Source organism: Corythoichthys intestinalis, chromosome 14 (assembly GCF_030265065.1).
Source record: "Corythoichthys intestinalis isolate RoL2023-P3 chromosome 14, ASM3026506v1, whole genome shotgun sequence".
Classification (NCBI taxonomy): Eukaryota; Metazoa; Chordata; class Actinopteri; order Syngnathiformes; family Syngnathidae; genus Corythoichthys; species Corythoichthys intestinalis.
The window spans coordinates 41,196,881-41,210,838 of NC_080408.1; the positions used below are offsets into that span (position 1 = coordinate 41,196,881).

At 37.2% G+C, this 13,958-nt stretch overlaps 2 long non-coding RNA genes across 4 annotated transcripts; one reads left to right on the forward strand and one right to left on the reverse strand.

The window, feature by feature from the left end:
- Positions 1 to 1,333: 1,333 nt before the first annotated feature.
- LOC130929870 (uncharacterized) lies at positions 1,334 to 11,853 on the reverse strand. 3 transcript variants are annotated; one of them, XR_009066965.1, is made up of 9 exons: positions 11,198 to 11,853; positions 9,963 to 10,061; positions 9,789 to 9,895; positions 8,506 to 8,564; positions 8,379 to 8,433; positions 2,860 to 2,928; positions 2,637 to 2,745; positions 2,484 to 2,553; positions 1,334 to 2,349 (listed from the first exon to the last, which is right to left on the reverse strand). It is a non-coding gene; the product is annotated as an uncharacterized LOC130929870 (long non-coding RNA). The 3 variants fall into 3 exon arrangements; XR_009066964.1 differs by having other exon boundaries at positions 1,335 to 2,349; positions 2,637 to 2,739; positions 8,383 to 8,433; positions 11,198 to 11,852; XR_009066963.1 differs by having other exon boundaries at positions 1,335 to 2,349; positions 8,383 to 8,433; positions 11,198 to 11,852.
- Positions 4,065 to 6,303, forward strand: LOC130929869 (uncharacterized). The gene is made up of 6 exons (XR_009066962.1): positions 4,065 to 4,312; positions 4,703 to 4,861; positions 5,174 to 5,297; positions 5,644 to 5,797; positions 5,902 to 6,012; positions 6,143 to 6,303. It is a non-coding gene; the product is annotated as an uncharacterized LOC130929869 (long non-coding RNA).
- Positions 11,854 to 13,958: the final 2,105 nt, after the last annotated feature.

Here is a 13,958-nt window from a genome sequence, read left to right on the forward strand (position 1 = left end):
ACTACCATAGAGTCCCTTTTCATTCAGATGCCGACAGATAGTACTGGTTGACACTGTTGTACCCTCGGACTGCAGGACAGCTTGAACTTGTTTGGATGTTAGTTGAGATTCTTTATCCACCATCCGCACAATCATTCGTTGAAATCTCTCGTCAATCTTTCTTTTCTGTCCACCTCTAGTATAGGGAGGTTAGCACCAGAGACATGTTAGACACAGGAACATTCAGGTCTTTGGAGACTTGTAGCCTTGAGATTGCCGATGCATCCTCACAATTTTGCTTCTGAAGTCCTCCAATAGTTCTTTGGTCTTCTTTCCATTCTCCATGCTCAATGTGGTACACACAAGGACACAGGACAGAGGACAGGACAGGACATCTTTAATCCATTTTAACTGGCTGCAAGTACGATTTAGTTATTGCCACCACCTGTTATGTGCCACAGGTAAGTAACAAGTGCTGTTAATTACACAAATTAGAGAAGCATTACATGATTTTCCAAAGGGTGTCAATACTTTTGTCCGGCCCATTTTGGAGTTTTGTGTAAAATGATAAATCACTCTATTTCTTTTTCAATTCTCATTCTCTTTTCCTTTTTTTTTTTTAATTGCAGGCAAAACAAATATATTAATACCAAAGCGTTTGGTATTGTTATCATTTTCTGGCAGAAATTGAGCATGCTCTGACAGAATTGCAGGGGTGCCAATACTTTTGGTCAACAGTGTATGTTGTCACACCCCTAATAGGTGCTATTCAAAATAAATAAAACATAAGTCACTTGAAAAATTCATGACTTGAGAGTAAATGTGCAACAATAACTCATGAGTTGCCATTGATAGTGCTAGACGTCGGGTCTATTTGAACTGAGAAGGCTGCCAGCGAATGAACTATAGAATAGAACCACTAGCAGACGTCCAATCCATCTGAACTGGGTGAGAAAAAATAAACATTCGTTTGCTCAAATGGATTGGAAGTCTACTGCCGTCAATGTCACTGCAAGAGTTCAGTATTCCACTATAATCTAGGCCTGAACGATATATCGTTTAAACATCGCCATCGCGATGTGCGCATGTGCAATAGTCCCATCGCAAGGACGTGCGACAGTTTTTTAATTTCATTTTTTTAAATCCACAAACGTTTGTTTTGAGGAAGGAGAGGGGAAAAAAAGCAAGAGAGTCTGGCTGCAGCCCGCCTCTCTCAGTACCCTGCGCCGCTCGTCTCAGTACCCATCCCGCAGACAGGAAGTGACGCAATATCGCAGCTCTCAGACCGGAAATGACAACATGAAGCAGCGCTCGAGCTCCGAGCTTCCGGTTTTTTTTTTAGCGTCCATTCGAACGTAAATACTAGTTTACTTTTCTTTTCGCACGTCTTTTGTTTTCGGTTTCAGCATCACTCATTATTATTTAAATAATAATTTATTTACATGCTCCTTGAATTGATTTGGTGTAATCGGGAGATTAACTCTTTAAGCGCGGTCAGTTTGTTAAAGCCTGCTGATTTTACCAAAATGAAAAACACGGTTACAGTACATCAAAATTAAAATACACACTACTGCAATAAAGGTTTAATTAGTGACTGAAAGATCGCCTGTGACCTATCACAGTGTGTACTTTAGTTTGTCAATTGTAAAATATACTCCAATTGAGAATTATTACAAAATTGCTGTCATCCTTACATTTTTATGAACGGACACATTAATATAGCTTCATTACAATTTAATGTATCAAAAACGTAATATTCTCTCAATGTTGCAACCAAACCAATTTTGTCTTTCATTTTGCTACTTAAATTCGTTCATGTGGGTGAAGATCCTAATTAACTAATTCAGAAACTATATTAAACTTTCTGCTCCATGAAAGGCACCTTTATTTCAAACAGAAATGACAAAAGTTGTCATGTGTTAGTTGTTTTTTTCTTTTATCCCAGACAATAGTTGTAGGTTGTTTTAATTACCTGACATTTTTCGGCAAGCACTCCCGCCTTCATCACAGGTAATTAAAACTACCTACAACTAACATCTGGGATAAAAGAAAAAAAACAACTCATTTATAAGTGTAGAAAAATGAACTCAATACAACCAGTTCTGATGTGGTAAACTTTATTTTTTTAGTTTTATTATTTTTTATTATTATTGAGAGAATAGATATTTTCTTTAGTCAACAATCTCCTCAAAAAAGGTAAATCCATCTTCCAGATGGTTGAAACAGAACTTGAATGGCTCCAAGACATTGTAGTTCGTGCTCATCCTCTTCCATCTGCAGGATGCTTGGGAACTCCTACTGCATTGATTTTTTTCCCCCCTAGCCCTGTCCGAGGCTTTTGTGCTGTCTTGCACAATCCTTTTACCAAAACTGTTCATTGGAAAAGAGAAAGAAAAGAGCTATTTGAATATTACATAAGTAAAATAAAAATGATGCTTTGTTAATTTTATACTTGATTTTTCTTTTCAGGCATTGCATTAAACTAGGTATATAAACAATCTTACCATTTTTTCCCGCCATATCTTTTTGGAGTGGGCCACCACTAACTTGAAGGAGCTGTGGTTGCACCTCTTCCTAAAAATAAATCAGTGAATAAAGGGGGGCATGTTCAAAAGTGCGTCAGAGTAATGGACACTAAAAAGTCTTTAAAAGCTGACCTCAGCAATTATATTCAAATTTCACTTCTGTAACTGATAGACTGGTGGCACTTCACCCTGCAGTAATGCTTTTGCCTCATCTGTCCAATGGGCAAACTCTTTCCTGTGGCTCACATAAGTTGAAAAAATACAAAAATAAGTATTCCACATTTTCCAACAAAGAATTAAGGTGCTGTGCACCTATTTTCCTATGAATGCCATATCAACAGTTTCAAAGACTTACCATGCACCCAAGTTTGAAATTGTCCGCTAGCAATATACACCACCACTTCCTCAGAGTTGGCATATCAGTCTAACAAAAATTAAAAACAAGTGTAAATAAAGAATAACGACAAGGATATTTTGTAGCCCAATTTGAATGATTCGGTGAACTTCATTTTACAATGGTTAAACTCAAAGAGAGTAGGGCTGCAGCTATCGAATATTTTAGTAATCGAGTAATCGACTGAAAATTCTATCGAGTAATCGAATAAAACAAATATATTTTTAGGTGAAGAGCAATTATAGATATACATGAGAAAACAAGACATTTTATCATTTTCAGTCAATCAATGTCTTTATTTTTGATGTATATTGTTGAAAACAGCCAACAACAACATCTCAGATGTAACTAGAATTTAAAAAAATGACTAATTCACTGCTTTCACTCAAAAAACCTTTAGATCTTAAAAAAAAATATATATATATATATATATATATATATATATATATATATATATATATACTGTATATATATATATATATAAACACACCTAAAAATGCCTTTACGCTTGATAACACACATCACTTAAAAGTTAGGATTTTTTCCCACGTTTTTCAATTAAATTTCTATTTGTGTCAAGCCATTTTTAAGTTCTAGTTAAGTTTTAAGTTAGTCTAAACTGTAAGTCCTGATAGGATTTTGAGTTTTGCACTGTTCAAAATAAATGTATGATACAGGCTGTATTGGAGCACATTAGGGACTAGTGCTACTTGGTGTTTTATCCAGCAATGACTACTGAGCTACAATTGATAGTTAGCATTATTGAGTTTTTATTTGACACCCTCATCACTCCACAACGCTATGTTATGTTAAAGCCTGTATGTAAGACACGTTAGCCACGCATCGAAAGCGGTCTTAATTAATTGAAACCTAGCCCTCCGCAGTGCTAACGTAAAGTGAGCTAGTAGTGACAGTAACGTTAATCTTATATATTAGCGCTTAGCGCTCTTTATTAGCATTTAGCGCTCTACTGCTTTAAGATGGCAGCTGTTTTCTAACGCTGCCCAGACGCGGCCTAGTCTGTCGCTGTGCATCTAGTTCAACATAAATGATCTCTATGAGACTCATTGGACGCTAGCTGCCAGTGTCATTACCCGATCGTGACGGGTGCATCGATTGTGACGGTTTGCTACTGCGCACGCGCAGATCAACGCCATTTTCTCCCGAGGGATGACGGGAGATATAGATTAATGCGTTAGGCTCGGACATTGAGGGTTTTTTATGCGTGTGTGTACGCCGCTATCTTCGAGTAGCATGAAATGCTTGAATATGTCTTAATAGATACTTCGAGTGATCCGAGAAGATGAATGTGGATACCTAGCATCTTCCAAGGTACCTGGTCGACGGAACGCTTCCAACTACTCAAGTGGGCGCCGTAAGATTCGACGAATGGTGCGTGATTTCATTGTTAAAGGTAAGTAAAACTGATGTTATACTGGCAATTTGTGTTATAGGTCTGAAAAGAGGGTCATGAATATATGAGCCTCTACGTTTTTTTAATCCTTTATAGGCCAAGTAACTATTTTTTATGCCATTTAAAAAACGCAGCTCCATAAACTATTTATAAAGATATTGAAATCATTGAAAAAAAGAGGCACTTTTTCTATTTTTGTTTTTTAAGTAGAAAATGAGAAAGATATGAGATGTTATAATAAAAATAAGTGAAACTGTTGTGAATGTCAGGTGGGAGAAGGTCCAGAGCTGAGTTTTATTTATTTATTATTATTGATCTCTGTCAGGTGGTGGTCATTTTAATCTACTGAATTTTAAGAATCTCTTTGCTTTTTTAATTTTCGTCCAACAGATAAAAGACCCCCCAATGAAATATATGCGCCTGGTCATCAAGTCAAAGGGGAAGCAGACTATCCTCATGGAGTGTCAAAATAACTCTGGGAACTAGAGCGGCGTCGAGGCCATTTCTAGCTTCTATTGGCCAACAATGATTCAGGACATCAATGAATGGGTAAATGCCTTAATTGAGCAACTAAGTTAAATCAGAAGCGTTACATGAAATTTATTTCATCTAAAGTAATGATTTATATTGAAGCACAAATGGATTGTTTTCACTTCTCAACAGACATTACGATATTAGACCATCCTCCTTTTCAGAATTGTAGAAATATTGTAAATATTTTTTTTTTTTTTTTCTGAAAAATTATCAAATATTGTCACATTTTTAAAGCCTTTTTGGTGGTCTGTTTTTCATTTTGTGACACTTATGTCAAAGAACATTGGGAGGTATTGGGCATGGATTTATTTGCATTTCTTTTTAAAGGCATGGGCACAGATTTGCCTTCTGGACAGAGAAAGCGTCCCCTCTTCTTCAGGGATCTCTACAGCCTGTCTTCAGGGTTCCAAAGGCAACCCCCTCTATATCTTACTAAACTTCAATCAGACAGGTAAAAGAAAACTACAAGATAATCAATCAATGTTGATAAGGGGAATGGTCATCACTGCAATTGATTGCTTACCTGGTCATAACGTTCACCTGCATGTCATGTGTAAATTATGTCTTCTTTGAAAGGTTGAGGATGACACAGACAGCTGCCTAATCCTGGACATAATTTCCTTTGATCTAAATTGAGGACATAACTGCTATACTAGTAATTATAATTAGAGACAGGGCCCAATGAGGCAGTATTGCGCAGGGAGTTTAGTAATTGTCATGAGAAGCCAATTACATTTTAAACGTTTGTTTTTTAATAAATTTGATACTTTTTCATTGTCGGCTCACCTATATTACAGTTGCCAGAAGTATTGACTGCCAACATACATGAAAAAGTTGTCCTTCGGGAAGGTGACCGTGCTATATGCACATTGGCGCTTGTGTGGTCCAGAATCAGAGACCTTGGTTCTCCAGACTCCTTCAGAAGACGGCCACATTTTAAATGGCTTAACAGTAAGTACTTCAGTAAAATGCAATGACATGTACTTTTTTTTGTGCTGTTGTCACATTTGTCTACAAGCTATATATGTAAATGTGATTTTTTTTTTATCCCACAGGTGTCTGGACATGGAGCAGGTTCTGTGCAGAATTCAGGAGAGAGTATTACAACATGTACACCATTGAGATCTGCCATGGGTATGGGGAGCAGTTCAAACAATCCCCACGAGGTGAGTTGCACTGTGTAAGCTTATCTTGGTGTCATTAGAGACACTTAATATCTCAACAAAGCATAGACATGGTGGAAAAGCCACAGTGCTTGGAAACGGTATTTCTCAGTGTTTTTATGTTCTTTTATAGGATTTGTTGGAGAGGAGAAAAGGGGTAAAGTAACGGCGTTTTACTGCGAGGAGGAAACACCTACAGGATACTGCAGTTGTTCCTGCTGTCCAATGCATTAAACTTTAATGTTTTTGTTTGAGTTTGTTCTACACATGCACATTAAAACTGTTTCAGCTTAAGGCATTTTGTTTTCTTCAATCTACGGCATAATCATTGGATGCTTTCCTATGAAACTTTTTTTTTCCCCCTAAATTTAATACAGCAATAAATGTCACCTTACAGCTTTTATTTGTTTATTCACCTTCTCTACTGTTTATCCTCAAGAGTATTTCTAATTATATTTATGCATTTGTAGGTTTGTATTATGTATTTTGGACTAAAGAATGACTGCCACATAGTTTTCAGTGTTGTCATAAATTTTCTGTTGTTCTTCCCTAAAGCTGTCAGACTGTTGAACTCTTGCCATGCTCCGTAGACCCCCAATATTACTGGACTACTATGATCATGTCTATATACCTCACTAACATCTTAGCCCCTAACAAGCTCAAGTCAGCCAACTGCTAAATTGTTTTAGTAGTTACATATTTTTATACTTCTATCCAGCGTTTTTGTCTTTCTTGCTTGTTATTTTTGTATGCACCTTACAATTTTGCTCTTTTATACTCACTCTGCATTTATATTTGCTTTTAAAACGGGACCTGAGTTCTAATTTCTCACCATTAACATGTAAATGTGAACTGATGAGACAATAAAAATCCTTGAATCCTTATAAAATGGTCGAAATATTACAACAATAAATTTGACAGTGATAATGTTTTGTTTTTTATAATCACAGCAAATTACATGAAACTACGAATATACCGAAATATATACAAAACAAAAACATTTTATTGTTGGATTTAGCTGCAGAATTAAATCAAAGCATGGGCTTTAACAAAATTTTGTATATATACTAAATATAAAAAAGTCAAAATAGAGGCTCTTTTTAATTGTTACTGTTAAGGACTAAACTATACTCACCATATAAATCTAGGACTCTGAAGCCTTCGTACATTATTACAATAACAATTTCTATTTGTAATACCATTGAGAAACGTATGTTATAACAGTCCGTAAGGTTTAAAGTTTTTCTTTTAAATTTAACCAGCGTGAATGGTCTCTGAAGGGGTTACTGGGGGTGAGGGGAGGGGAGGGGAAGACATTTAAGTATGTAAGGGAAGCACTTTTTCAATTCTTTTAAAGAATTATTATTACTATATTGATACACAGATAAGGGTGGAGGCAAACTGTAGATGATGTACATTTTTATACAGTAGATGGCAGTATGCACTAAAATTCGCGATTAATAAAAAAAAAAAAAAAACGAAGAACTTTAACGCGCATGCGCAGATAGCTACCCGCTCGCGACTGTCTCTCACGTGACTGCACACGTCACTTCCTTCAAAGGCTTTACGCTTATAAACGCAAGAGATTCAGACATAAAAATTCACTATTCTTCGATGTCTTTAGGTTGATTAATATTTTTTTATGTCAGAATCTACCACATAAATCACTCTTGCGGCATCGTGACTCAAGTGGGGGCGGTGCTCTACGCGCATGCGCAGAACCAATCGCGGCTTGCCTAAGATTTATTCATGATTAAATAAAGTCTTAAGGTTTTCTTTTTGTGTACACATGAATTGCTTGGATCAGGGTGTACCTCAGATGCCCTACCGATTAAAAAAAATACATTTTAAATGTATTTCGATCATTGAGTCTCTCACATATATGTCTATATCTCCCGTCATCGCTCGGGAGAAAATGGCGTCGATCTGGGCGTGCGCAGTAGCAACCGTCACAATCGATGCACCCGTCACGATCGGGTAATGACAGCCACTAACGTAGCATGAGCGGGCTAGTATTTAGCAACGTCGGCGTCTTGGAGAGAGGGAGAGTGGGAGAGGGGTCGTTTGTAGCGGTTGTCGGCTGCAGTGTTTGTTTGTTTTTTGCTTCTTCCTCTACGCACGTGACATCAGCGCGTTGTCCCGCATTAAAAGTAGTCCGAGCAAAACGTGATGCGTAGAGCTGTCAAAATAAACGATTACTCGAGGTGAATAAAATTACTCGGATCAGTTTTTAAACTCGAGTTACTCGAGTTGCTCGAGTATTCGTTTCAGCTCTAAAAGAGAGCATCCAGAACAGTGCAAAGAGCATACTACAAATGGATAAATGAATACAAATATCACAGAGGACAAAATTGGACAGTTAAACTCACCTACCATCAACATGAAGATGCCACAGTCCTTCCCCTATGGCTGTCCCGGAAAACCCTAACGTAAGAATTTAACCGAGTCACTTCCTTCAAGTTTTGAATCAATGAATATACACACTTTTACAAATACCTCTATTTCACTTCCAATCCTCTTTCCATGTCCCCCTGTTGATTGACTGTCAACGTTTTCTGCAATTGAAAATATAGGTTCATATTAAATACAGTAGTTAAACAATTACAAAGGTGTTTCCATGCATAAGAACACCAACCAGTCAGGTTTAAATGATTCATGCAAACAAAACAAGGGCGTAGGTTTGCATAGGGACGGTAGGGACATAACACGACCAACTTTTCAGGATGCTAAAGTTGTCCCCACCAACTTTTGAGCAACCTTACTTGCATTATATTCGTCCCTACCAATGTTGAGACCGGGCCAACGCCCTTGAAACTAAACATTCGCAATTTTAGAGTGGCATTTTAGAAATTTGCTTCAAATGATTGGATGAATCATCTGGAGTGCAATTCTGCTTTAATTGAAGGGGCAACATAAAAGGATCGACTGGAACATACCTTCAAAACCAAACAAGGCTATTCTGGATCATCATGGAAACGCCATGCCAATATGAATGGATACTGAATTTAATTAGAGATAACAATAGTTCCCTGATCTCATGATTGGATCTGTTTTTCTTCCCACAAATAATTGGAATTTGGATCATTTAATTTGTTATGATTTGACTGTTCTTTGAAAATGAACCAATGCTCCAAGTTGTAGTTGTTACTAATCAGCCTTACAGGCAAATGCATGTGTGGGTCACATCCTGTAGGCTTTCACCATGTTGCAACAACATAGGGGTCAGCCACAAATATGGTCCTTCCCTGAAAAATACATAATCTATACACACGGACATATGTTATATAAATACAAACGTACGCAGACACCTACATGAGCCCATACAAGCATTCTGTAGGCTACATAGTTAAAATACCCTACACACGACAAAAAATACTTTTTTATACCTTTGAATGAGCTACTTGTTAGACAAGTTATAAATATGCATTTCATATCTGCAAAAAACAAACACAAAAAGTTACATTTTACTTAATTATACAAGTGACATTATGTTCTTTAGAGAAACTAAATCCTCAAAATTCACAGTTGATTCCATTTCATTGTTCAGGCCAACGTTCCAAAAGTCAGCACGTGTCAATCAAACTTTCTTTTTTTAGACAATCAACACCATTTCTGGCCTCTTTATATTCAAGATTTGCATAAGCTAATGAGAATGTTGATTGGTTAAATAAACAAAGAGTAAATAATCAATTATGTCCAATTGTTAACTAATATAAGGAATAATAAGCCTATCCAGATTTCCACTGAGCACAACATTTGTCTCAGACATAAAAACATACCAGCCGTTCCTGGGCAGGATGAGTTTGAACCGTCCATGAAGCTCGGCATGGTCTTATATTGTCACCATTGGTCCTGTCTGCCACGTGGGTTTTACTGTGTTCGATGTCTATCAAAAAAAAAAAGTGTTAAGCACAGTCCAAAATCTAAAGTACATTACTACTTATGCTACTTACTTCCATTTGGATCTGTGTGACATCCCTGTATCTGCATGGGAAGACTACCATTTGGGGGTCGTGATTTAGTTTCTTCCCAATGGGGTGGTGATCTTGGAGCTAGTAAAAAAAACAAAATAATGAAAAAATATATAGCTAAGCAGAGTAACAATATCAAGAAAAAATTACAACCTTGTCCTATTTGGATCATGTGACAACATTCAAACTACAAAGGACCAGACAAAACAAATGAAGGCAAAACAACAACACCATACATCAACAAAAACAGCGAGCTGCGAATTGCAGGCATGTACATAATGAAAAATAAGAGTGCAATATAATGAAAACTACACAAAGAAGACTGTTCATTGTGAAAAAAAAATGTAAAAAGCATTAGCAGCATTAGCCAATTCGCTGCTGAATTCATCAGTACGTATTAAACAATATAAGTAGAGCAAAGTCACATGCAGTTAGTAAAGGAATACATTATTTAAATTACATTAAGAATATATATAAGTAGAGCAAAGTCACATGCAGTTAGTAAAGGAATACATTATTAGGCTCGAGCGTTTACGTCACAGCAGCACGGGATCATGCGAGATTTGCGACAACGCAACCATTGCGGAAGCATCACGGGACATTTAAACTTAGCGGCAACCAAAGATGGAAAAAAGTAAGGAATACTTGCCAGTTCGATACAGAGACAAACTTGTTACCACGGCGAAGGACAGATATGTGAGCAATTTTAAGGATGTGAACAATGTTGACCCTCACGAGCAAGCCGAACACAAATGGAATAAAGATGTCGACAAGCTTCCACCACTACGCGAAATGGACATCATGCTGTATTTAGTGTTTGGTATATGTTACTACACTCATCAGCAATTCCGAAACTACAAATCGCTACAAAGCTACGAACAGTTTTGCTGCGGATGGGTGCAGGATCTTCACTTTATGACCATAGCAAACGGCAACACATCTTTCTAGCAAAGGTAGGCAATGTGTGTTTACATTAGTCTGTGACCACGGATGTACAAATCTTTTGCTGCATAAAATGTAGCCTGTGTACAAATTCTTTGCCACTCTCTCACGTCAAAATATTACAGCTTTTTCATTTAGCAACGACATGAATTATGTCTTATGAAGACAATGCACATGTATGCATGCTAGTTGTTTAGCTTTTGCAATAGCTAACAACAGGCCGACTTAGGGCGTAAAGTTACTGAAATTTGCGTAAACAAACGAAATTAACTTACCGGAGTGGAAGTGCATAGAGCAAACTCAGTGTGTAACTGGAGAATCAAACGTTATGCCCTTCCTTCTGATCGAGGCCACCCATGCCATTCTTCGACGTTTGGTAAGTTCAGATATGAGCTTTCCCTCGCCTTTTCTCCATGTAGGGATCCGGAAGAAACTCAATGGTGTTCCGTCGAGCTGTACATTCTCCTTTCTATTCGATCGGTTGTTGCAATTCTTTACCGCACAATAATTTCCAACCATTTTTAAAGAGCGACCTGTGTTGAAATGCCTCATTGCTTATGTTTCTCGCTTCCACAATGGCGATAGCGGCGGAAACCTCGCGAGTGCCACGTCATACGCTCGAGCCTAATTTAAATTACATTAAGAATACTAGATATAAGTACGGTCTTTTCAACTCAGAATAAACACTTCATATTTTCACCGCAAGTGTTGTTTAACTATTTAACATTTTTAAACATGCATACGCTTTTAAAAACTTTTTTTCAGTGCGGCCACTTGCCGTGTTTTCTTCGCGAGAGGTGAAATAACGTAACTTGTTTTCGTCGCAAGGGTTGACGACATTTCCGGTCTGAGGGGACTGAGAGCGGCGGTATTGCGTCATTTCCTGTCTGCGGGATGGGTACTGAGAAGAGCGGCGCAGGGTACTGAGAGAGGCGGGCTGCAGCCAGACTCCTACACACAGCTTCTCTTTCTCTCCAGCAAGTCATCGGCTCCTCCCCCTCCCCCTGCAACAGCGGAGTGGAGGGAGGAGGGGCCGAACAGCAGAGCAGAGGGAGGAGGGCCCGTTCTCAAAGTGAAAGCAAGCAATCAACACGTTGGAGGAGCAAGGAAGACTGTATCCAAAAGGAGTTTTGGGAGTATTTTGGCAAGAACAAGACTATAAGGGACAAAAAACAGCCCTGTCGACAGTGCCTCGCCATGGTTGCCTCAACAAGAAGTAATCTGTCAAACATGTGGGACCATTTAAAACGCAGGTATCTATGCGTTCCTGCTACGAGCTCCCCATCAGAGGCTTTTTAGCACAGGTGGGAACATTGTTAAGTGCCAACGTTCTTGTCTCAAGCCTGCTATAGTGGATAAACTAATAGTCTTGGCCAAAAACCTATGAGACCCAGTTGAGAATTGCTGAGCAAGGAAGGTGGACGATATGCAGACAAATACATAACACAGCTGAAGGAATGTCTTTTCTTCTTTTTATTCAGGTTCTGTTATTCATCACAGTTATTTGCAGTTATTCAGTTCAATTATTTACAAGTTCAATTGAGTTTGTTTCTTTTATATTTAAATTTATTGTAAACCGTATTTTTCAAATAACTATATATAGTACAGCTGCACATAAAGTTTTGATACTTAATATTTTTGTTGAAATATTTTTACAACTTTGTTGCCGTTTTGCAGTTTTATATTGTTATATTTTGTGTAAACAACTCAGGGGACTAATGCACTTGCACTTTTATTAGTCAGATTTAATATTTAAGTTCAAATATGTTGACAACTTTGTTGTTTAACTGAGGTTTTTATGTATTGTTATAGTTTGTGAACTCTTTTGTCATATTTAATATTTTTGTTCAAATATGTTGACAACTTTGTTGTTTTACTGAGGTTTTTATTTATTGTTATAGTTTGTGAACAACTTTTTTATTTGTCATATTTAATATTTTTGTTCAAATATGTTGACAACTTTGTTGTTATTTTACAGAAGTTTTTATTTATTGTTATATTTTGTCAAAAACAGGGGACTAATGCACCTGCTCTTTTATTTATCATTTAATTTATTTGCTGCTGTTGAAGTGTAAAATATTGTATTCAATAAATGATCTATTTTGTGCAGACATGACTTCCTGGATACCTTCATACAGAAATCTTCATCATTCACAAATTAAACGGTATTATATGAATACACTGTGGTCACGGTGTGCTATGTAAAGTATTTCCAAACAGCTATTCAAGTCATTTAGTGAAAATTTCTTTAAAAAAGATAGATCTTTTTTTTTTTAATATCGCAATATATTGCAAACCTAAAAAAAATCGCAACAATAGTTTTTTCCAATATCGTTCAGGCCTACTATAATCATTTTCTTCCAAGCGCACAACCGATGTAACCCACTATGATCCTTTTCGTACATAAGTGATCTTTTATTTTGTTATCCATAAAAAGGTCAAGATTCAGTCCCATGTATTAATTCCATTACATCATAGTCTCAGTTCAAAAAGCAACATAAAATTACAAATCATAATACAAAGAATAGGTAAGTACAGTAACCATACAGTATAAACAGTCCACTAGTATTGTTCAAGTAGCCCCCCACCCACCTACCCGCTTGAACCCAGGACAAAAATTAGCATATCAGTTTGTATCAGCAATTAAAAAATGTCCTGTATTTTTTTTCTCCTTTTTAAAGCGCTTCAAAGCTCCAATGCCATTGGTTCAGCTTTGCCCTCATAGAATACATAGTAGAGAGAACATCCCACCCCATCACTTGCTCTGCAAAACACAATAGACATGCATACAGTATTCACTGTTTGACCCCCCTCCCCCTTTCAATATATATTTCAAGACCCGGGAAACAACATCAACCATAGTGGAGCATCAAAAACGGTTAAGTTTACACCCAAAACCCATGCAAGATGGATCCCTGAAAACACAACGTGTCCGTGGGGAAAGGAGGCCTCTGAACTTCAAATGCCGAGGTGGAGAAAAAAAAAAAAAAAAGTTGACCAAATCTTTGAACACATGTGGCAGATCCCTGGTTTAAG